Source organism: Balaenoptera borealis (assembly GCF_965194805.1).
Source record: "Balaenoptera borealis genome assembly, chromosome: 10".
Taxonomy (NCBI): Eukaryota; Metazoa; Chordata; class Mammalia; order Artiodactyla; family Balaenopteridae; genus Balaenoptera; species Balaenoptera borealis.
In genome coordinates, this window is record NC_138874.1 from 86,946,910 (window position 1) to 86,968,015 (window position 21,106).

Consider the following 21,106-nt stretch of genomic DNA (forward strand, 5'->3'; position numbering starts at 1 on the left):
TTTTTGAGGAACATTGGCCATATTGGTGATAGGATCAATTAAAGTGAAGACCTATGGTCTATGGAGATATTTCTCTCTCGCAGTTGATCTATTCAGTAAATGGAAAACGGACTCTCAGGATAGTATCTCCCTTTTCTGCTGTGGTCTAGTCTTCCCTCCAAGTTTCCCCCACTGTTAGGAAATCAGTGAAATTTAAAATGTCTTGACTATAGGCTCTCCTTCAGCTTCCCTTCCTTCCCTTTGTAACAACTTTAAAAATATTTTACTATGGAAAATATAAAAATGTAGTGCATATACCAAAAATAGACAGAATTTTATAATGGTTCCTTCTATGTCCATCTTCCAGGGTCAAAATTATTAACTCAAGGCCAATGTTATCTCATCCATACCCTCATGTATACCTCTACCTCTTTATTTTGAAGTAAATCTTGGACACATTATCAATTTCATCTGTAAATATTTCAGCATGTATCTCTAAATGATAAACTTTTAAAACATAACAGTATATACATTACACCTAAAAAATTAACAAGACAATTCTTAATATCATCAAATATTCTCAGTCTTCAAATTTCCAATTGTCTCAGACATGTTTTAAGTGTGTTTCGTCTTTTGGCTTGAATCAGGATCTAAATAACTAACTTCTACATATAGCAGTTGATTGATAAGCATTTTAGGTCTCTTTTAATCTGTAGATTTCCCTTCCATCTCTCTTTTTTTTTTTTTCTTGCAATTTTTTGTTTGGTTGAGAAAACAAGTCATTTATCCTGTGCAGTTTCCTAAAGCTCATAGAAGATTTTATCCCCATGGTGTAGTTTAATATGTTCTTCTGTATTTCCTGTGAATTGCTAAGGTTACTTTATAGGTACTCTTTTGTTCTTCCATAATTCCTGGTTTCTCTCCCTATTTTGATAGTAGCAAATGCCAAACATCTTTCACTGCAAACCAAAAGTTTTATTGCATCCTCCTCCTTGCTAGTTAACTACTATTTTTTCTCAGGTGGCAATTTGCCCATTCCCAGGGTATAAATCATAATTGATGTAAATCAATCACAACAATCCTGTTTTCCTTTGCCATTTCCTTTGTTCCAGGGGAGAGTATGTTACTCAGTCCTGGCCAATAAAATATAAGGAGAAATTTATTGGAATGGGTTTTTCTCCCTGATAAAATAAGACAGAAAATTTTGCTCTTGTCTTTTTATATTTCTACATTTTTCCAATGATTTCTTGCTCTTGCTTTATATACTATCTTCCCTCATCTCTTAATATACTATCTTACCTCATCTAAGTATATTTAGCATGTTTATTTTAAAACATTTGTCTTTCTGTTATAATAATTCTTCATCATATAGTATATGTTGTTTGGTTTGATATCTTTCTTTCTGTTAATTTTACTTTTCACGTGTCTGGGGAGCTTGTGCTCCTCTTTCAGGTAATGTGTATTTGGGTCAGGTTGAAAACATAGTTAGTATGTGTCCATTAGTGTGTGTTCCTTGGAGTGTGAGTTTAAGGAGAGAGGAATGAAAGAACCCCAGAGCTGAGAGACCAGGTACCACAAAGCCACTTCTGATCACTGTGGCCAATCCACTCATCCCATCACATCATGAACAACTTTTTCCTTTTTGTTGATTAGCCCTAATTCACCTTAATAATTCCTGTTTCTGCTTTCTTTCTTTCCACTGAAGAATTGTTTAGTTTCTCTGAGCAAGAGCAAAGCAGGTCAAACATTTCTGAGATTATTTGCTCTTAACAGATAAGATTTCCAGCGCTTTCCCTTTATCATTAGTGACCATACAATTATAGTCCAAACTGGAACACTTTTGACTGAAAGAGTGAGAGCTAGGGAAAGCAGGCATTAATCAGGGCTTTCCAGGGCAAACTGAGTTGTATGGTCCCTGTATTCAACATAGATGAACCTTGTGTCTGAGGGCAAGAGCAGGTCTTTGTATCCCCTGTCCCTTAGCAGGCATTCCAAAATGATTACTGAACTCTGGGCCACTCTTGCAATTTATATTTTGATAGTATCATTTATCTCCTCCATCTCTTCTGAATCTATTCTCATATCAATCCTAGCTGTGTTTTTGTGTGCCTTTATATTCATCCACATGGTTTCCTCTGTGTTTCCAACTTCCAGTTGATATCTTTCCATATATATATGTAAAGTTTTAGAATAGAGCTTTTCCACCTCCTTTGCACTTAATTCTTTCCTCTTTGACAAATTATGCTCTTCCTATTGCTGTGTTATACTCTTAAATCCTTTGCTATCCTAGCTCTCCAGGGTTTCCTCACCACCTTGACATTTTCTAATGTCAATAGGAACAAGGCATATAAAGCTAAATGAAATGAGTTATTGGTTCTTTTAAATTTCATAATTGTTTCTCATTTATTCCATCAGACATTTCAGGATATATTTTAAGGACCTGTCTCCTCACACCCTCCACTTTCCCAACAAATGACATTAACAAAAACAGAACATGAACCACAATATTAATACAATTTCAAGACTTCTGAGGCATCATATATAGCAGTATTAAGGCATTATTAAAAGAAGTAAACAACCTGGGCTTAGGGTTTTATTTTTTTGAAGAGAGGAGTTAGAGAAATTTGTAAGTGGATGTAACTTGGAAATTTTGGAGTAATGAGCCATAATAATCTACTCTTACAAGTTCTTAAGTGTAATTTAGTGATAATATCATGATGCAGTGTCACTGGTCTCACAGAAATTAGGCTTACCCTTTAAAAAAAAAACTTTCCACAAAACATCAAATTAATTTACGTAGTATTTAATCTCCAACAACAATGAAAAGAAAGAGAGAAAGAAAGAAAGAAGAAAAGGAAAACTCTATACTTTTATTTTTAAAAAACTTTAAATAATGAAATGTACTATTCATATAAAAGAGTATACAAAGGAGTATATATAACATATATGTACCAGGTTTGTTCTTAAAAGAAATATAATTAACTAGCACTCAATTCCCTCTCTTTATGTTTGCAAGGCCTTGAGTTATCTGAGCCCTCTGTTCTCTTGCCTTCAGGATACAGAGAATCTTAGAGAGAATTTTATGTAATTCTCTCTAAGACAAGGAGAGGTGCCCTAAAATATTTATGTAAGGCCAATATAGTTTATATAGTTTAAAATTCTTCACAGTCTAATATATTATCCACTGAAAGAATTAAGAAAGAGAGACTTTAATATCTTTAATAAAAACAATAAAAATAGCATATCCAAAGTCTTGGTCACCTAGGAAGTCTGAGTTGAGAGGAAACTGGCAGGGATGCCTACCCTAAAAAAATCTTTCTCATCACCTATCACAGTGTCTGAAATCCCACCTTTGTAATTGCTGTGTTGAATCATGAAATCTTTTAGGTATTCAAAAATCTCCCATCATACTTGTTACTCCATAAGGGGTCATGTCTTATCACTAGCACAGTTTCTGGCACATAAACAGTGTTCAAGAAAATGTCTGCTGAATAAATATTGAATAACAAACATTGCAGAGGCCATTGGGAAGGATGATACTCGAAGCTCATGTTCAGCTAACACTTGTTTGATAAATTGAAGAGAGTAATCAACCTATAATTTCTTAACCAAGAAGTGTGAGCACTTTAAGCTAGATCACCCAGGCTCTTGGTATCTCTGTTTTTCCAATTCTGGTTACACTTGATTATATTTTTGGAGGTAGGGCGTCTGGACTTGAGAGATCAGCAAAAAGGAGACAGCCATTTAAAGAGAATTGTTCTCCAAATTAATATCATTTAATTCTTTAATTATGATTGTAACAGTTATCATTTTTATAATGCTTATATCAAACTACGACTAAAAGTGTGCTTACATTTTTGTAAATGCATATATAAGCTTGTTATAACTTTATTGTGGTATGATGTTATCTATGATTCGAAGGTGTGAATCCCTAGAGTGACATGTAATTTCCATTTATATGTTAACTATCTTTGTGAAGTATAGAATATTCCAGAATCCTTTCTTAAGCTATGTTTCAATATTCTCTTCTTTGTATTCTTTCTCGCTCTTCCTTTTAACCACTGTCTTTCCTTCCTTGTGTTTCATTCCCTTTTATGTGCTAACCTTAATGTTCTAAAAAGAGGGCAAGAGAGTGGATGGAGGTTGTGTGATACAGATGGAGGAAGAAAAGAGGGAAAAGACAAGTTTGGAGCTGATATAAACGTACAATCTAATTCTTTCATAACATATGCAGGTTTGCAAGATTTTTTAGGTGAATGTATAACGCAAGGGTGAAGTTGTAATGTGTGTACTGCAGAGAAGAGGGGTGAAATTTCTTAATGTGAAAAACAAAAAACAAAAATTACATCAAAACACAAAATAACTGTTCATGTTCCCAATTATCATTGTCTTTTTTGCTATTAAAAAAAAAATCCTAGCTTCTCTTTCCTCTGTGATGTATGCACATGTCTGACTTGCATGGAAATAAAGATGGGAGAGAGGAGGAGGATGTTTAATGCAAAATAAAATCCATTTTGTAAACATGTCCTTCATTCCATATTGGCATTCCTTTAGGTATTTATGTAAGATTTCTCCTTGTGTGTTTTATACAGGCATACCAGTACAAGATATATGATCACACCTAATGTGTACTACCCCTCATTTCCTTTTTTCTGGGAGGAACTGTGTAGACCAGTAGACAGTAATAAGAAAATTCCTTAAAGACAAAGTGAGGATTCCACAGAGTACATTTTTATTAAAGGATGCAGAAAATCGTGTGTATGGTTACATGTCAACATTTTCAAAAGCATACTCTAAGACAATGAAAAATGTTTAAGATAAACATTTTAAAAGTTTTTTTTTAAATCACAAACGGCATATATACTTCCTAAGAACATATGGAACATAAAAAACAGAAGACAAAAATTCTATCGTACTGCCCCTTTTAATATTTTGGCATATCCCTCCCCTCCAGTCGCGTTATTTTTTTCATTTAAAAAAAAAAACAGTTTCCACCATAACAACCCCCACCCCCTCCCAAGGAAGGTAATTTATGTAAAAAAGTGAGGTCAATTAATAGATTTCATTTCAGAAATCCGGTAAAGGATAGAAGAGCCATACTGGCCCCTGGCGCAAACCTAATCATATTAATTGACCTCTTTGTCAGCCCTGTGTGTAGTGTGGGAAAGGATTCCTTTGATGGGGATGAGAGCCTCCCTTGTTGAACGACGGTTTTCAAATCAATTATTAAATATGTACATGTTTGGAGTTCAATATGTCTTCCAGTGCTGCTTGTGGCAGCTTCCTTCGTTGACATGGGCTGCAATGGCTGCTAAACCCTGCCATGTCAAAAGCAAGGAGGAGGGGAGACGCCATTTGCAAAGCCGGAAATGATTAAAATCTCAGGGTTGAGACCATTCCCAGTCAAGCAAGGGTTTGCCAAGAGCACAGTTCCTGCTTCTGGTGTCTTCTCTGAAGAGCATAGAGTGGAGGTGTATCTCTCATTCCATTGAAAGTAGGCTCTCTCCAGCTGCTGGTGAGCCAAGGGGGGAAACGAGCCTCTGCCGTGGCAGGCACCCGTGAAGCGCGCTAAATAAGAGGTCAGCAGCGAGCCCAGCTCCGTGGCCTAGACTCACCAGGGTGGGGGGAGGACCCTGCCGGCCTCCGTCCTCTTCCGCTCGCCTCAGGTGCGGCACGGATCCCTCCGCCTCAGCGAGCGCTCCCGGTAGCGCTGCGATCGGCTTTTCGGCAATACCCGGATGGAAGCATAATGGCCGCCTTAAGGGACTCGCAGGCAATGGGGACCACGACAGGTATTCCCCGTGAGCGGGGCCGCCCAGACCTGTTAGGATGCCGGGACTTCTAGAGAGCCAGCTAGGGGGCAAAGGGCGAGTTTGTGGGGGCTGCAGGGCCCCCCGAACCCTCTCAGGGTTCCGCCTCTCGTGATAGGAAGCGTCTGTTAAATAGTCCCGGCCATTCAGCGCTTCCGCCTAACTTGTCGCAAAGTTTTTCCAGAGAAGTCGGTCCTTTTACTAGGCGCTCTTAGGCTGCCAGAGCTAACCTTCAGTCCTTTAGCCTGGGCTTGCTTTACGTCGGGGCTTTTTGAACTCCGCACTCTTCCACAGTCCAGGAACTGGAGCGGGAGGGCAGCACAGTGTGCCTCCGCGAGCCCGAGGGGCAGCCGAGCCCCGGAGGAAGGGGCGGATCGGGCGCGGTGTTTGGGACGGAGCGGGGCGCGCGGCGCTCGAAGCACCCACTCGGCGCGTTCCGGGGCTGGTGGAGACTGCTTGGGCACCCCTCAGACCGCACCCCTCGAGCTGTAGGTTCGCAGGTCCACGGCAGCCCGACTCGACGGCGTCCCCATTGTGGGTTCAGTCTGTGGTCTTTGGAGGTCTTTTTTTTGTTGTTGCAGATATGCTCAAGTCTCTGGCGCGCGCTCCTTCCTCCAGAGTTGGCCAAGGGCGCTCTTCTGTGCAGACCCCAACCACACCCAGTGGCAGATGGATTTCTTTGTAACTGGCTTTCTTACTTGTAGGGTCCATTTTGAGTCTGTTCTTAACATGTCCTCATTGTCAAGTAGTGGACAGTCTCTTCCTAGATGGCTATGGTAATTGAAAATATATAGGATGAATGTATGTAAGGTAAAATGTTATAGCTCTTAAGTAGACCAATGAAACAGATACGGTAGCTTTAACGTTCTGAATGCAAAAGTCCAGGTTCAGTCTTCTATTTAGGTTTAAATTTGGGGGCGTTTACTGTTTGTGAACTATTTTAGCGAAAACATTCGTTGGGTATGTTTGGATATCAAAACTTAAAAAAACACTAGAAAAGTAAAATAAGTCAATGTTTAAAGAATACATAATAGTGTTGAACTCTGCGCGGTTGTCACGATGATGAAACATGCCACCAAACTGTACATCAGGGTGGGAATTTCATTAACTTTGAACGTCTATGTGTTAGGCCTAGTTTACTGAAATGGTTGAATTGTTTTTCATGCAGGAAGGGATCCGATTTGAGTGTACTGTAAAGTTATTGTACTCAAGTTGAACAGATAAAAACCACTTAAATGGATTCTGTGAAATACCCTAACATTTTTCAGAGTTTAACTGCAAATCAATAGAAATGGGTTCATTATCTTTCAACAAAACTGAATTTTCCTGAAATTCATTAAGACATTGCATTGTATTAACTTTTTTCAGGGTGTTAACATTTCATGAGGACGGTAAGCATAGTAGACCATGTTGATTTTTGTTAAAATTCTCATAAATAAGATGAATCCTAGATCTAGAAAATTAACAAAAGGGTGGGGAAGGAGAAAAATGTAGGTATCTAACACCTGTTCTGCACATCCAAATTTTTCCTTATTGTTGCCACGAAAAGTAAGTATAAGTATCAATTCAAAACGTATTATGACTGTTTTTTGGGAAGGATAAAAGGACAGCAACCACAGTGAATATCTACTCTGCACATTGATAATGTATGAGCTTTTAAATGCTTGCGATTTTTATCATCACACTTCAGATCTTCTCCTATCCTGTCTGGTAATAGTATAGTCTATTGTGATCCCAAAGTTTTTATATCTTGAAACATTCCAGAGGGGATATATTTTAGCATAAGTCTACAGTTTGACTTTAAAATATACTTTAAACATGCTCTTTTAATATACTTTTATGGTTTACTTTTCTGTTTGTTTTTGTTAAAGCATTGTGTGCTGTAGATCACCTAATACAGCTTTTTTTTTTTTCTTTTTTTAAAAGATAAAAGACTTGGACCTTGCCCAGTTTCCTTCAGTTACTTTACTAAAAGTTTTTTGGCAAAGCACTATAAGCAAAAGAAAAGAGTTAAAGTTGAAAGTATTCTTAATTATCTTATATCAGGTGTGTAGGCTATGAGTATTTCGGTTCTATATGGGGTATTGGCTTCACATGGTGAGCAATTTTCATGGAACCGTAGATATCAGAAGTGAGTATTAAGAGGTAGCATTATCATGGTAGGATATCTAGGTTGGAATCAGATCCAGATTCTAGTTCTAGCTTTGTGAATTTAGACAAGACTCATTTTCCTTATCATGTAATAAATGAAGATGAATGAATTAGATTGATTCTAAGCTCCCTTCTAAGCTTTGAGTTTTGTGACTTTTGTAAATTTATGACATGTTATCACTGGGTGTCAATGATAGGTTATTTGTCTTAAGTGCAGAGAGATTTTTTTCTTCTAAATTTATACACATACATTGACTATGAAGCATAACTGAATCAAAAGTTTAAAAACATTTTACTGACAGTTTTTGCAGTCAAAGTTTTAAAATTTTGGTCTTCATTTCCAGATATCATCTCTTCTTTTGATCACTGCTCCTGATTGTGGCTTTGTCCAAGCATTAAATTGTGTGCCTTTTGTTCCTTGAAGAAAGAGGTATGGTGAAGATTGAAGTACTATAGTACATAGTCTATTAAGTAGTAAGTTAATATGTTTTAATATTGGGCAAAATGGAATAGTTACCTATATATGAATTTCCCTAAGTTATAGTTTTACTTTTGGCCTAAATAAAATACACGTGGGTTTTCATTTTAATGGAAGCAAAAAAAGTAGTTTTTTGTTTCATAGTTTATGTTTCAACATTTCGTTAGAAATCTAAAGATGATTTTAACTATATCATCCTTCTAAGTATAAAGATGACATTAAGGGCTCCTGGGTAATGGATGATGGAGATAAATGTGGTAGGAAGATGTTTTGAAGCTGTATAAATGGCCAGAAGAATATTTCTGTTTTGCTCTAGTAAGTGCAAAGTAATGCACCTAAATAAAAATTATCTAATGTATATTTGTATTGAGATTAATGATATCTGCATTGTGAGTCAGAAAAGGGACTTAGGAATCACTATAGAAGTTATGACTGGTTCCCTGGAAACAGTCGTCTGAATATCCTGGTTTGGACAAAAAGAAGGAAAAATACCTGCCAACAAATCCATGGTGTTATAATAAGGAAAGCTTTGCACTCAGTGGAAAATACTTTACCCTTGTACAAAAACATGGCTTATTTATCCTTGAAACACAAGTGCCTCTTGCTGTTTGTGTTGGATAGGTTTTGGGATATCACAGTATCATATAATTCCCCTCACCAAATGTATACCCATAAGTATAACCCTAAGTTAGGAATAAGATTGTGTACGTAACTACCAAAATAATTTAAGTAGACTATACCAACTTAAATTATTACTCTAGTAATCGTAACCATGTTCTGTGAACTTTACTAGCAGATGGATTTTTTTTTCAGGCCATTTTTCACAAAGGTACAAATTATTTTATTAAAAGTTAAGGTAATATAACAATTACAGTAAGTAGAAAGCAACAAAGCTAAGTTGAGATACCAGGTTATCATTTATGTTCATTTACCTGTGTCATTTCTTCGTATATAACATTTGTTTGATCTCTTACCATGAGATTCACATGGGTACTGTGTTGCTCCTGAATAGAGAAAGTAAATGCTGAGTGCTAAGAGTTTTCTTTGCTAAGTTTGAGCCAAACTACTCAAAAAAAGTAACATGGTGAACAATGAAACTTCACATGTAACGAAGTAAATAAGAGACTGCTGTATGGTGACTGATCAAAATGATTTGGATTATCTGAGCTTAAAAATTATAAGCAAAATCTGACTAAAATTTTAAAATCATGATTGGTATGACTGCATGAAACCAGTGTCAGAATATTGGAATGCAGGTGCATGACTTGAAGCTTAGGAAAATTAAGTGGGTTTCACGTGGGTCTCATTTCAAGAAGTGGTAATAGCTGAAAACAAATATTGGCTTTATAGGAAGTCAAATAATTTCAAAATATGGTAAAGTCATCACCAATTCCTAATTAAAATTGAGTTGTTGGAGGTTGTGGCTGGTAGAAGACGTATATATATGTGTGTATGCATATTGTTTTCGTCAACCCAGTATCTCTTCGTTTGGGGAACCATGCTCCCCTGTTATGAGTGGTTGATGTCTTGTCTTACCAGTCAGTGTTATAACCCAAGCCCAGTCATCCCTGTTGCAACAGTGATTGCCCGTTACTCAAGCAGAGCCAATCTGAATCCTTTGAAATTGATATATGAATGCTGGGAGAAAGATGCTCCCTTTTCTCTAATGTTGTTAATCTGGGAAGATGCTAGTGACATTCTTTCCTACGTGTATGAGAACCGCATCTGTAGTAGGTGAAAGTGAAGCCATATAGATGGGAGATAGATGGAGATAGAGTACCACTTTTAGTCCCAGGAACCATGGTATGAGGTAACTATGGGTTTTTTTTGATTCTGTCTGCTACCCTGGTGTCATTTCCAGTCCCTTGGCCCAAAATTCTGCATTTAAGTTAGTTTGAATTGGATTGTAGCAGAAAACCTCCTGATGAATATATGGCCTTTATGAATTTAAGATCTATAGCTTCAAGTTGATCATTCACGTCCATACACAATTTGCCCTTTCCCTCTGCCTTATAAAAGATACCCTTTATTCATTCATGCATGCATGCATTCATTCATTATACATGTATTTAATCCTTCATTCAATCTACAAATGTTTATCGGATACATAGTAGTATATACAAGTATGTGCACCTGCCTGGGTAGTCAAGGATTGTACATACTTGGCTGAGTGGATGGTGGACTTTTTCTAATACTGCACATTTTTATATACTTAAGTTACACAGATCAACAAGCGTGTGTTGAGAATAATCTGTGCTGTACTTAGCTTTTTAGTAATATATAAGAATAATAGGAGCTCTTTGCTTTCAAAGTGCTTATAGTTTAGTTAAGGAATCCAGATTAATATACATGAAACATAATACAAATGGCTAAAAAGGTTAAATGAACGCACAGTCATATGGGTTGTAAGTCTGAGTTCTGATAGGGAGGAAATCAGTGAGGGCTGGCCCAGTCTAGAAAGGTTTCTTGAAAGGAGGTATAACTTCAAATGGATTTTGACTTATGAATTGGGTTTTGATAGGCATAAAGAATAATTGAAGAATGGATGGAGTTGAAAATGATTAAGTGCTCATCCAAGATTGGGAGGAGACTGGTTTGACAGTAACAATTTGTATTTTGGGGGAATGAGAGGTAATGGGAAATAAGGTTGGCTGTTTTAGGTAAATCTATGTGTGAGGTATTTGGAAAGCCAGGGAGAAATTTTGCTTCTTTCTACCAAGGTGGAGCTTTCTTTGAGTAAAATGTTTGTATTTCTTTCAGTGTGACACCATTTTTGTGATGCTAAGATATAAAATAAGTGTATTCAAGTGGTGTGTATTTATTTGTCATGGAAAAGATCTTGTTGCTAATAACCATCCGCCTTGAAAATTAAAAAAAAAAAAGTAATTAACCTGCGATGCTGTTCTGTGTTTTATATGTAGTTAATTTCTTCTTACCTCCTTCTTTTTGAGAGATCCCTTAGTACAGTGGTGAAACCATACCTCCTCTGTAGAGATAAAGCCAGTTCAAAACTAATATAGCAATAGTTATAAAAACATTTGAAAAGAGATAAGGAGTGAAATTAAAGTAATGTTTGATTGCTCATAGGATATTTGTTTTGAGCTCCAGATATTAGGAATGATGTATAGGTTAATGTGTCATTCTCACTAAATGCTGTTGTTTCCTAGGTCTTTGTTTATTTTCTTTCTTCTTTGTTTATCTCCTTCTTTCTTTCTTCTTTCTTCTTTGTTTCTTCTTTTCTATCTGGTCCTCAGCTCAAAGAGTTAACAGAGTATTCCAATATATCAGGGTTGGCAAACTTTTGCTATAAATGGCCAGGTAGTATATATTTTAGGCTTTGTGGACATATGGTTTCTATTGTACCTATCAGCTGCTGTGTAACACCAAAGCAGCCATAAACAATATGTAAATGAATGAATGTGGCTGTGTTCCAATGAAACTTAATTTACAATTAATTTACAATTCTGGCAGCAGACCAGAATTGGCTGTTGGCTGTAGTTTGCCAACCCCTCTCGTAGACTTAAATGAGGCGTTTCTTTCCACAACCTCTCACAATAACATCTACCCACCTGCTGATGTCTTTTTCCTTCTCTCCAGTAACTACAGGTGAATTATCTTTGTTCTTTTCTAAGTTCAACTCTTCCACTTGTTTACTAGATTGCATCTCTTCTCACTTACTAAAGGACATTGCCTGCATTTCTTTTCTTTCTCTCTTCCATCACTAATTTTAACATTTTTACGAGCATGCAATCATACCATAATTTCTCCTACCTTTAAAAAACAAACAAATCAAGAAACTCCAACTCCTCTATTTCTTGGTTCTTTGTAGTAAAATTCCTTGAAACAGTTGTCTGTATTACACCTCTACTTCTCTTCCCATTTTCTCTTAAATTCATGTTTGTGAGCCACTGAAACCATTCTAATCAGTGTCACCAGCACTCTTGACATTAAGTCCAGGGGTCATTTCTCAGTCTTCATCTTATTTGACAGAGTTGATCATTATGATTCTGAAACCACTTTCTTCACTTTGCTTTGAGGGTACCACTCTCCTAATTCACCTTCATTCTCACTGCTCATTCCTTTCAGCCACACCAGCTCTTCTCTTCTTTCCCCTCTAAATGTTAGGGTATCTTAAGGCTCACGCCTTGGACTTCTCTCTTTTTTTACTTACCCCTTTCATTCAGTTCTATATACAAAAATACATACACATATATATACACAGACTAATAACTCCCCAAATTTTATCTTAACACCTAGACCTCTGTATTTTGTATTCGGTTACACATTCCACGTTTCCACTTGGATGTCAACTGGATATCTCCAATTCTGCATGGCCAAAACCGAATTCTTGATATACTTTCAAAACCTACTACTCCCACGCTATCTTTTCTTAGTAAAGAGCAACTCATTTCTTCCAGTTGGTGAGGTCAGAACTTTCAGAGTTATCCTTGATGTGTTTCTTTGTCTCATAGACCAAATTTAGTCTGTCAGCAAATCCTATAGGCTCTATCTTCAAAATATATTCAAAGTCTGACCATGCATTATTGTCTCTACCAAGCCACCATCTCTTACCTGGGTAATTGCCGTATAATGATCTCCAAAGTGGTCTCCTTGCTTCCATTTTTACCTCCCTCTCAAATACTGCGTTCTTAACATAGCAGCCAAAGTGATCTTTTCAAAAAACGATTCAGCTCATGTTACTTCTCTACCCGAAATGCTCCAGCAGCTCTCCTCATTACTTCTTTGATCTCATCTTCTCCGGCTGCTTTCCCTCTGGTGCTTTCTGTTCCCATCATACTGACCAACTTCTTGCTGTTCCCCGGACATGTTAGGTACACTCCACACTCAGGGTGTTGGCACTTACTCTTTCTTTTCTTTTCTTGGAATGCTGCCTGTCTGCCTCAACTCCTTAAGATCTTAGCTCAAATCAGACCATTTCAAGTGAGGTCTCCCTGACTTTGTATTTAAAATTAGAACTCTGGTTCTGCCTTTCCTTCTCTACTTTGTTTTTCTCCACAGCATTTGTCACCTTTGCCTATATTATATAATTTACTTATGTTGATATTATCTAAATAAGCAGTAGAGTGTTAGCTCCATGAGGGGAGGGATTTTTGTCTGTGTCATTCACTGCTGTATTCCCAAAGTTTAGAACAAAGGCCAGCACATATTTGGTCCTAGCTACAAGGCCAGCACTGTGCCAGATGCTGGTGGTATAGCCAAGAACATGACAGGTATGGTCCATGTGTTTACGTGCTTTTATTCCAGTGGTAGAGACAGATAGAAGATAAATTGACAAATAAATAAAATATTGCCAGAGGGGAAAATGTTTAGAAAAAGAAATACGAGGGGCTAAAATAGAGAACAATTTTTTTTGTTTGAGGAGGGAATGGCTTATAGGTTGGGGAAAGCCTCTCTGAGATGGTGACATTTGAGCTGCCTAAAAGATAAGAAGGATCTAACCATTTGAGGAATGGGAGAGAGAATATTTCAAGCAGGGAGTAGCAGGTGCAAAGGCCTGAGATAAGAAAGATAGGGAGGGAGTATCGAGGAACTGAGAGTCTATATATGGTAGCTTGCTGGAGTATATTTACAGATGGGAAGAGTGGCATGAGATGAAGTTGAAGAGTGAAGTCCAGGACCAGATGTCACTGTTTCTTGCAGGCCTTGGCCAAGAGATTAAATTTTGCTTGCTAAGTGCTTTGGGAAGCCCCTGAGGAGTTTTAAGCAGTGAATACTGTAATCTGTTTTATATTAAGAAGATCACTTTTGCTCCTGTGTGGAGAATGGATTCAGAGAAGGGTTGGTGGGCAGGGGGGAAGCATGAATGCCAGTTAGGAAGACTATTATTTTAATCCAGGTTAGAGATGACAGTGGACTAAGATGATGCCAGTGGGGATGGAGAGACGAAAATAAAAGAATAAATGAATTAAGAATTTGTTAGGTCCCTGTGTGCCCAATCTTCTTGGTTTTTGTGAGGGATAAATGAGAAATACGAAATAGAACTTATTTTTAAGATGCTTATAAGTTATCTTGGGAGGTAAAACTTAAAAATGAAATGATGTATCGATAAAAGTTTGTAATAAAGTGATGCGCAATGGCTATCCTTGAAATGAATATTCAGAGAAGGGGGAAATAGTGTGTGTTGCAGAAGGTTTCATGTCCCTATAGGAAGTAGAATTAGAAAAGAAGTTTGACCAGAATTGAATTAAGAGAAAGAGAAAGGGATGACAAGCCTGGTGAAGGGAAACAGTATGAACAAAGGTAAATATAGGTGTATATATTGGGGAGCAGAAAGCATCTTATATATTGGGCTGTGTGTGTGTGTGTGTGTGTGTGTGTGTGTATGTACAGTGAGCAGTTACAGTTTCAGAGAATAAAAAGAAATAAGATTCACCTGAGTCAGGAACTGCTTCTGTATTTTAATTTTTATTTTAAACTCCTTCATAATTGTATACCAGTGTCACAAATCTACCTGAATGGTAGGTGGCTCACATGTACACTAGCATTTTGAATATTTCTATATCTGTACTTGATCACACTTGCATACTTAACTTTTTATTTCTCTTTTTTGTGGTAAGTTAGGTCATTAGGCCACAATGATTTGAAGGGAGCTGACTTTCAATATAAATTTCTACAATATTTATTCTTTCACTTGTTTAAAATAAGATAGGTGTTGGCTTCTGGGGTAAACTTTTTAAAAACTTAAAACAGATACAAAAAGAGTAAGCCCAAAATGTTCCAAGTCATGAAAAGAGAATAGTTTATTTTGAGGACACTAAAATAGTTTCTGTTAGTTTCTACTAACACAACATTGTAAAACAACTATACCCCAATTAAAAAATAAAATAAAATAGGTTCTGCTTTGGAAATAAAGAGTTTTAGTTTTTTGTGTATTCTAGGTTCCTTTTGGGCAGAACTTTATGTTTTTCAGCAAGCTCTTCCTGCTGCATGCTGCTTTGTTTTATCTCCAGTTGTATGTTTATATGATTGTTTTGAATTCAGTTATCTCTGCAGAGAAAAATTCAATAACTCAAGGAATGCAATAGTTATAAAAAAATAATGACTAATTAGTTTTCCTAACTGTGTATGGACAATTAATGTGACAAGTTAGGTTACAGAGGTACATGCTGAGTCACAAATAGGGCTAAACTAAACTCAGAGTTTTTTTAGTTCTTTGTTTAATGTTTGAGCAACTAGAATGTTGTGAGTTAGCACATAGATTCTTTTTATACCTTTTCACTAAAGCTGAACACTGTAGAATGTCTTTGCTTTTTAAAGCAAAACAAAACTCTGTTGTAGAAAGCAAACAAAACTCTCCAGGAATGGCACTTTTTGATTCACTCTAAGTCTCTATCCTTGGCATTTTACTCTGGGAATCATCTTTTAAAAAATTTCACTGTACCTACTGTGTGATTCCTAACATATGCTAACACTGCCAGTTCTCTGGTTCCTCACTTTTTTGTTTGGATTGTCACTTAGTCCTCTTAGTTTTCTCACTTCTATTTTTACTCTCTTTCTGCAATATATCTTGCTGTCTAGTGTCATTCTAATACTATTTCTAAAGTACTGCTTTTATAACTCTCTGCTCATAAAGTAATATGAATGGCTCCTTGTTACCTTTCATTTCAAGTTCAAATTTGTCCTCTGTAGTCTTCTTACTTAACCTTCCCATTCTGTCTGTGATCTAGATCCTGCAGTTCCTCTAATATTTCTTTTTTTCTGGTCTAGATAACCTTTCCTCCTTTCTTACATGCTTAAGTCCTTTAACTATTTAAAGGATCATCACAAAACCTACCTTTCTGTGAATTAAACACAGTCAACATTGATCTATTAACTTAATGTCAGTGATGCAGACGTAGAGAACAGACGTGTGGACACAGGGAGGGAAGGGAAGGGTGGGATGAACTGGGAGATTAGGTTTGACATAAATACACTACCATGTATAAAATAGATGGCTAGTGGGAAGCTGTGGTATAGCACAGGGAGCTCAGCTCGGTGCTCTGCGATGACCTAGCTGGGTGGGATGCGGGATGGGAGGGAGGTCCAAGAGCGAGGGGATATATGTATACATATAGCTGATTCACTTCGTTGTACAGCAGAAATTAACACAACATTGTAAAGCAATTATACTCCAATTAAAAAAAAGAAAGAAAGAAACTTTGGTTACAAGTAATAAAACTAGCTTAAGCTAGTTTAAGCTAATGTCAGCTGAAAAGGGGGAATTACGTTAAGGATACAGAATTTCCTAGAATTCAAGGGCAGGAATATACAGGCAGTCCTCAGTAAAGACTTGTGGTAGTGACATTGCCTTCTTGGTTTCAGTCAAGGTTCTTAGGAGATCTGATGATTCTTTCCCTGTTGTTTTGGTTTGTTTGGTTTTTTGTTTTTGTTTTGTTTTATTTTGTTTTTGCTATGCCATGCTGTCATTCCTTTAAAAAAAATTAACCTGTTATCAGTAGTTTGAAGGATATCTATAAATTTGTCTATGTACAAACATGTACTCATAGGATCTTTCCTTCTGACATAAAAACAAGGCTCTTTCCTGCTAATTTAAAAATATATTACATGCCTTAGTCTGCAACTTCCTTTTTTGAAAACTAAAAAAATTTCACAATAAATATCTTTCTAAGGCAATTCAATACATATACCTCTTTCTTTATATTGTTTTCATGTGGATATTCCATAATTTACTTAATCATTTTCCTATTCGTGGACATTTAAGTGCTACTGTTACATATCTTTATGTTGTGCTTTTATTTCTGTAGGATAGATTGTTAAAAGTAAGGTTTATGGGGGTATACTTAGAAAATGTGAAGGAAATTGCTTTTTTTCAAGGAAAATATAAATTGCCAAAAGTGACTTAAGCAGTAGAAAACCCGAAGATCCCAGAAACCATAGAAGAACTTGCAAAGATTGTAATGTCTAAAATTTAAAGAGGTACCAGGCCCATATGGTGTGTTGGCGCAGTCTGTGTAATTTTAAAGAGCAGGCGAGTCTCATGTTCAGTGAACTATTTCAGAGCAGATTAAATGATGGAAGGTACCCCAATTCATTTTACAAATTCTCCATAATACCAATACCAAAACTTAATGAGAACACTAAAAAAGAAAATAAAAATAAATACAATTTTGTCAGATCAAAACCAGTACTTTATTAAAGAATAGTATACTTAACTAATGCAAAAACAGTTCAACATTATACTTGCTATTTATTTCTTTGTATAGTATATAGAAAAAAAAGTCAAATTTAGATTGATGTTACAATTTTTATTCTTTCTTTTAACAATGTACCAAGATCAGGAATCGTATTATTAGTTGAATACAACTTGTTTTCTGTATAAAATACATACAACTTTTTATTTGTTTAACAGCAGTGCATACATAACTGCTATTCTGGTGGTGCCAACTCTATTTTTGCTTACTTTTTAAATAACCTCATGGCTTTCAAATTAATTGTTAAATTAAAAAATTTCTCTTCATAGCATGAATTTATGAGGTATAGTGACATCTAATAGCATAGTTCTTCATTCTCTGAGTATTATGTTTGCCATTAGCTTTGTGGCTGTTACAGTGTAATTGGGTACCTGTGTGTTGATAAGGGGAGTACAGCATTGAATAATACCTATTTTGTTTTAATTTCTTGTCCACCTTTAGTGTCAACATTGTTCAATTTTGTATTGGTGTCAAGTTTACTATTTTGAGTTTGTTCAGGAAAAGCTTAGTTGGTTTACCACAAAGTCAGTTGCTTTGTTTGAGAATTACAAAAGTTTCATGGATTCATGCCACTTTTTTTGATAAAGCTTCATAATAGTGTGGTCTAGGGACAAAGAGATTGTCATTCTTGTTACATCCAAATGTAAGCTATTTGCTTGTGCTATGATAAGGAAGTATGCCAGTGTGGAGGTCATAGTAATCCAAGGATAACATTTTAAGAAACACTGACCTAAGGATAACCAGTAATCACTATAAACATTCTTTTGTGTGTATGTTCTTGACTTCTTACTGAGAGTTTGTAGAGGACCATGTGTCTGTTTATCCATCTATTTTCTACCCATCTATTAATAGTTGAACAAATTAAATCCTAACATGTCTACTGTTTGATTTCTGTTTTTTTCACTTAATGTGTCTTGGATCTCTTCCTATTAATAAATGTGGGTTTACAATATTATTTTTAAAATTGAAGAATATTCCATTGAATAGAAATACCATAAATTATTTATTGGTGGGCTTTTAGTTGTTTTTAATTTTGTGATTTTGTAAACAGTGCTTCTGTGAACATCTGATTATTACCTTTAGGATAGATTTCTAGGAGTGAATTGGAAGTTAATGTACTTTCTCCCCTGGCATATATGTAGATGTAGATATATTTATATTATTTTATAAAAATTATTATAATATTTATAATAAATACATATATTTTACAAACTGTTTTTTATGAAAGTTCTGTGAGCTTACATTCCCATCATTAGTATGTTGTAGTGCCTTTATTTCTAGAAAATGAAATTTTATAGGCAATCCATGCACAATGTTTATCGAACGAAAAATAAAATGATTTTTAGCAAGGTAAAAAAAAAAAGAAAATGAAATTTTAAAAAGAAAAGATGCAAAACAAGTCCAAATTTTTATTGTTGGATTCAACAGACATAAACTTAACACTGTGAAAGTGCTGTTACAGTTTCTAAATGCTTACTCAGTTTCTGTACAAATCTTGTCATGGACTGGTGACAAATGGTTCATGGATCATTAGCAGACCACATTTTTATAGCCCTGTTTTAGCCTAGGAGCCAACTGGGGCATGGGATGGGGTTTGTGTCTCATATGTATATGGTCATTGAATCCTCTTCCTTTTGGTATGGTACCCACTTTCTCAGCTGTGTCTGGTATCCTGTATTTCAGAGATTCTGTTTTACTTTCTGCAGAGAATAACCTCCAGACTTCTGCTGTGGTTGGGGAACAGCAGTAACCTAGCTTGATGGAGTGGGGAAGAGAATCTTAGCATCTAACCAAAACTCAAGCAGCTTTCTCCAAAATTCTCTTTGTTTTAGCTTCCTCCTCCTTTCTTCTTCCCATTTCAGAGTGACTTGGTGCTGCCAGTTCCTAAGTCTTTTGAAGATTCAGAGTATAAAATGGGTTAGTTCTTAGTTTGCCCCACTGTCTGCTTGGGATTGTTTTCTTGAGTCTGCAAGGTCATTTACTACTTATCTCCTTTCCAGCATCTAGAATTTTGTTGCTATTGTCACCTCTTCTGTTTCCCATCATTAATTTTTTTGTAAGGGCTTCTTATATGTTTGTCATTTTGCAGATGTTCCTCTTCTCCAGTCTTTTCTACTTTCTTAACTGTGTTTACAAAATATTTACATTTACTTCTCTTTTGTAGATGTTATTGTTGACAGATATTTCTTTTATATCACATTATTTTTTTAGTTCTTTCTGTTTCTGACTGAAATTTGATTTTTGCTGAAGTGTTAAAGATTTTCCTAGAAACAGTGCATGTGTAGTATATTCTCTGAATCTTTGCATATCTAAAATTGTGTTTTTCCCTCCCATATGAGAGTTTTCCTGGGTATAGAATTAATTCTTGGGTTAATTATTTTCCCTCAGAATTCTATAAATGTTATTTCATTGTCTTCTAGTGTTTTGAATTGTGAGTAAAATGTCTGATTAATATTGATGTCTGATTAAAGTTGGTGCTGTGAATATCTTTTTAGGTCATTCCCACTCCACCCTTTTTTGGTAAAATTTCATTTTTATCTTTTAAACTCAAACATTTTACTAGGATAAGTTTAGATACTGAGTTTTATATTTTCCCACTAATAATCTTACCTGGCATTTGGGGAGCCTTTGATTTTGAAAATTCAAGGCTTTAAAAAAAAAAGCAACAACTCAATGTAATTTTTTTCTCCTGTTTTCAAAACCATTATTTCTCCCCCATCTACTTTGTTCTCTCTTTCATGGCAGTATGTTTTATTTTTGTTTTTTGTTTTTCTCAGTATACTAGCTCAGGTCTTAGTGAGATTACCAATCACTACTTGATTTTTTTTTTTTTTAAGCTTTCTCCGTTTTCCTCCAGTAACTTTCATTGTAGTTATTGGTTTTCACTGCTGGTTGAGAGAATGGGTGAGAGGTTTCTCTGAGTGTTCAGATTATTTTCCCTTTTTTGAGCTGCTGCATCCAGTGATGTTTCTGCCTGCTTATCTTTTTTGATGGCATTGGGAGTTGAGATGTACTGTTGGAGAATAAACCAAGATTTTCTTAGTTGGTTAGATGAAGTGGGGAAAGTTAATGTAATTTTCTTCTGACAGCTTAGAGTTAGTAATTTACTTACATCGAGAAAGGGCAGCACTCTTAAACAGAACAAGATGGCCATGGATTTAGGAAGATGTATCTTTGTTCAGAAATGATGTCCTCTTTACATCTCTCCTGACAGCTGGTGCTAGCAACCCCAACTGTGTCTGGTCTCTGGACCCAGCTCAAAGCTCTGGATTCATTCTCTTCCCATACCTCAGCCTGAGCCTTCTGTCACCCCAAAGGGCTTCACACAAGCTTCCTCTCAAGCCCTCACTTCTCTCACAAGGTATGTTTAGGAGAGGGAGTGGGTGGACTTATTACTTTTTTACTTAGGGCATAATAGATAGATACTCATTGAATATTGGTTGAATGAATGTCCCCTAGTGTGCTTCCTCTTTAAA

General features: G+C 36.1%; 1 protein-coding gene across 1 annotated transcript in view; it reads left to right on the forward strand.

Moving 5' to 3' along the window:
* The first annotated feature begins 8,284 nt into the window (after positions 1-8,284).
* Positions 8,285-21,106, forward strand: part of ZNF518A (zinc finger protein 518A) — a 50,204-nt gene continuing 37,382 nt past the window's right edge. The window contains exons 1-2 of the transcript XR_014248801.1: positions 8,285-8,370; positions 20,845-20,991. The gene's annotated coding sequence lies outside the window, so the exon portion shown is untranslated. The remainder of the gene's footprint in view (positions 8,371-20,844; positions 20,992-21,106) is intronic.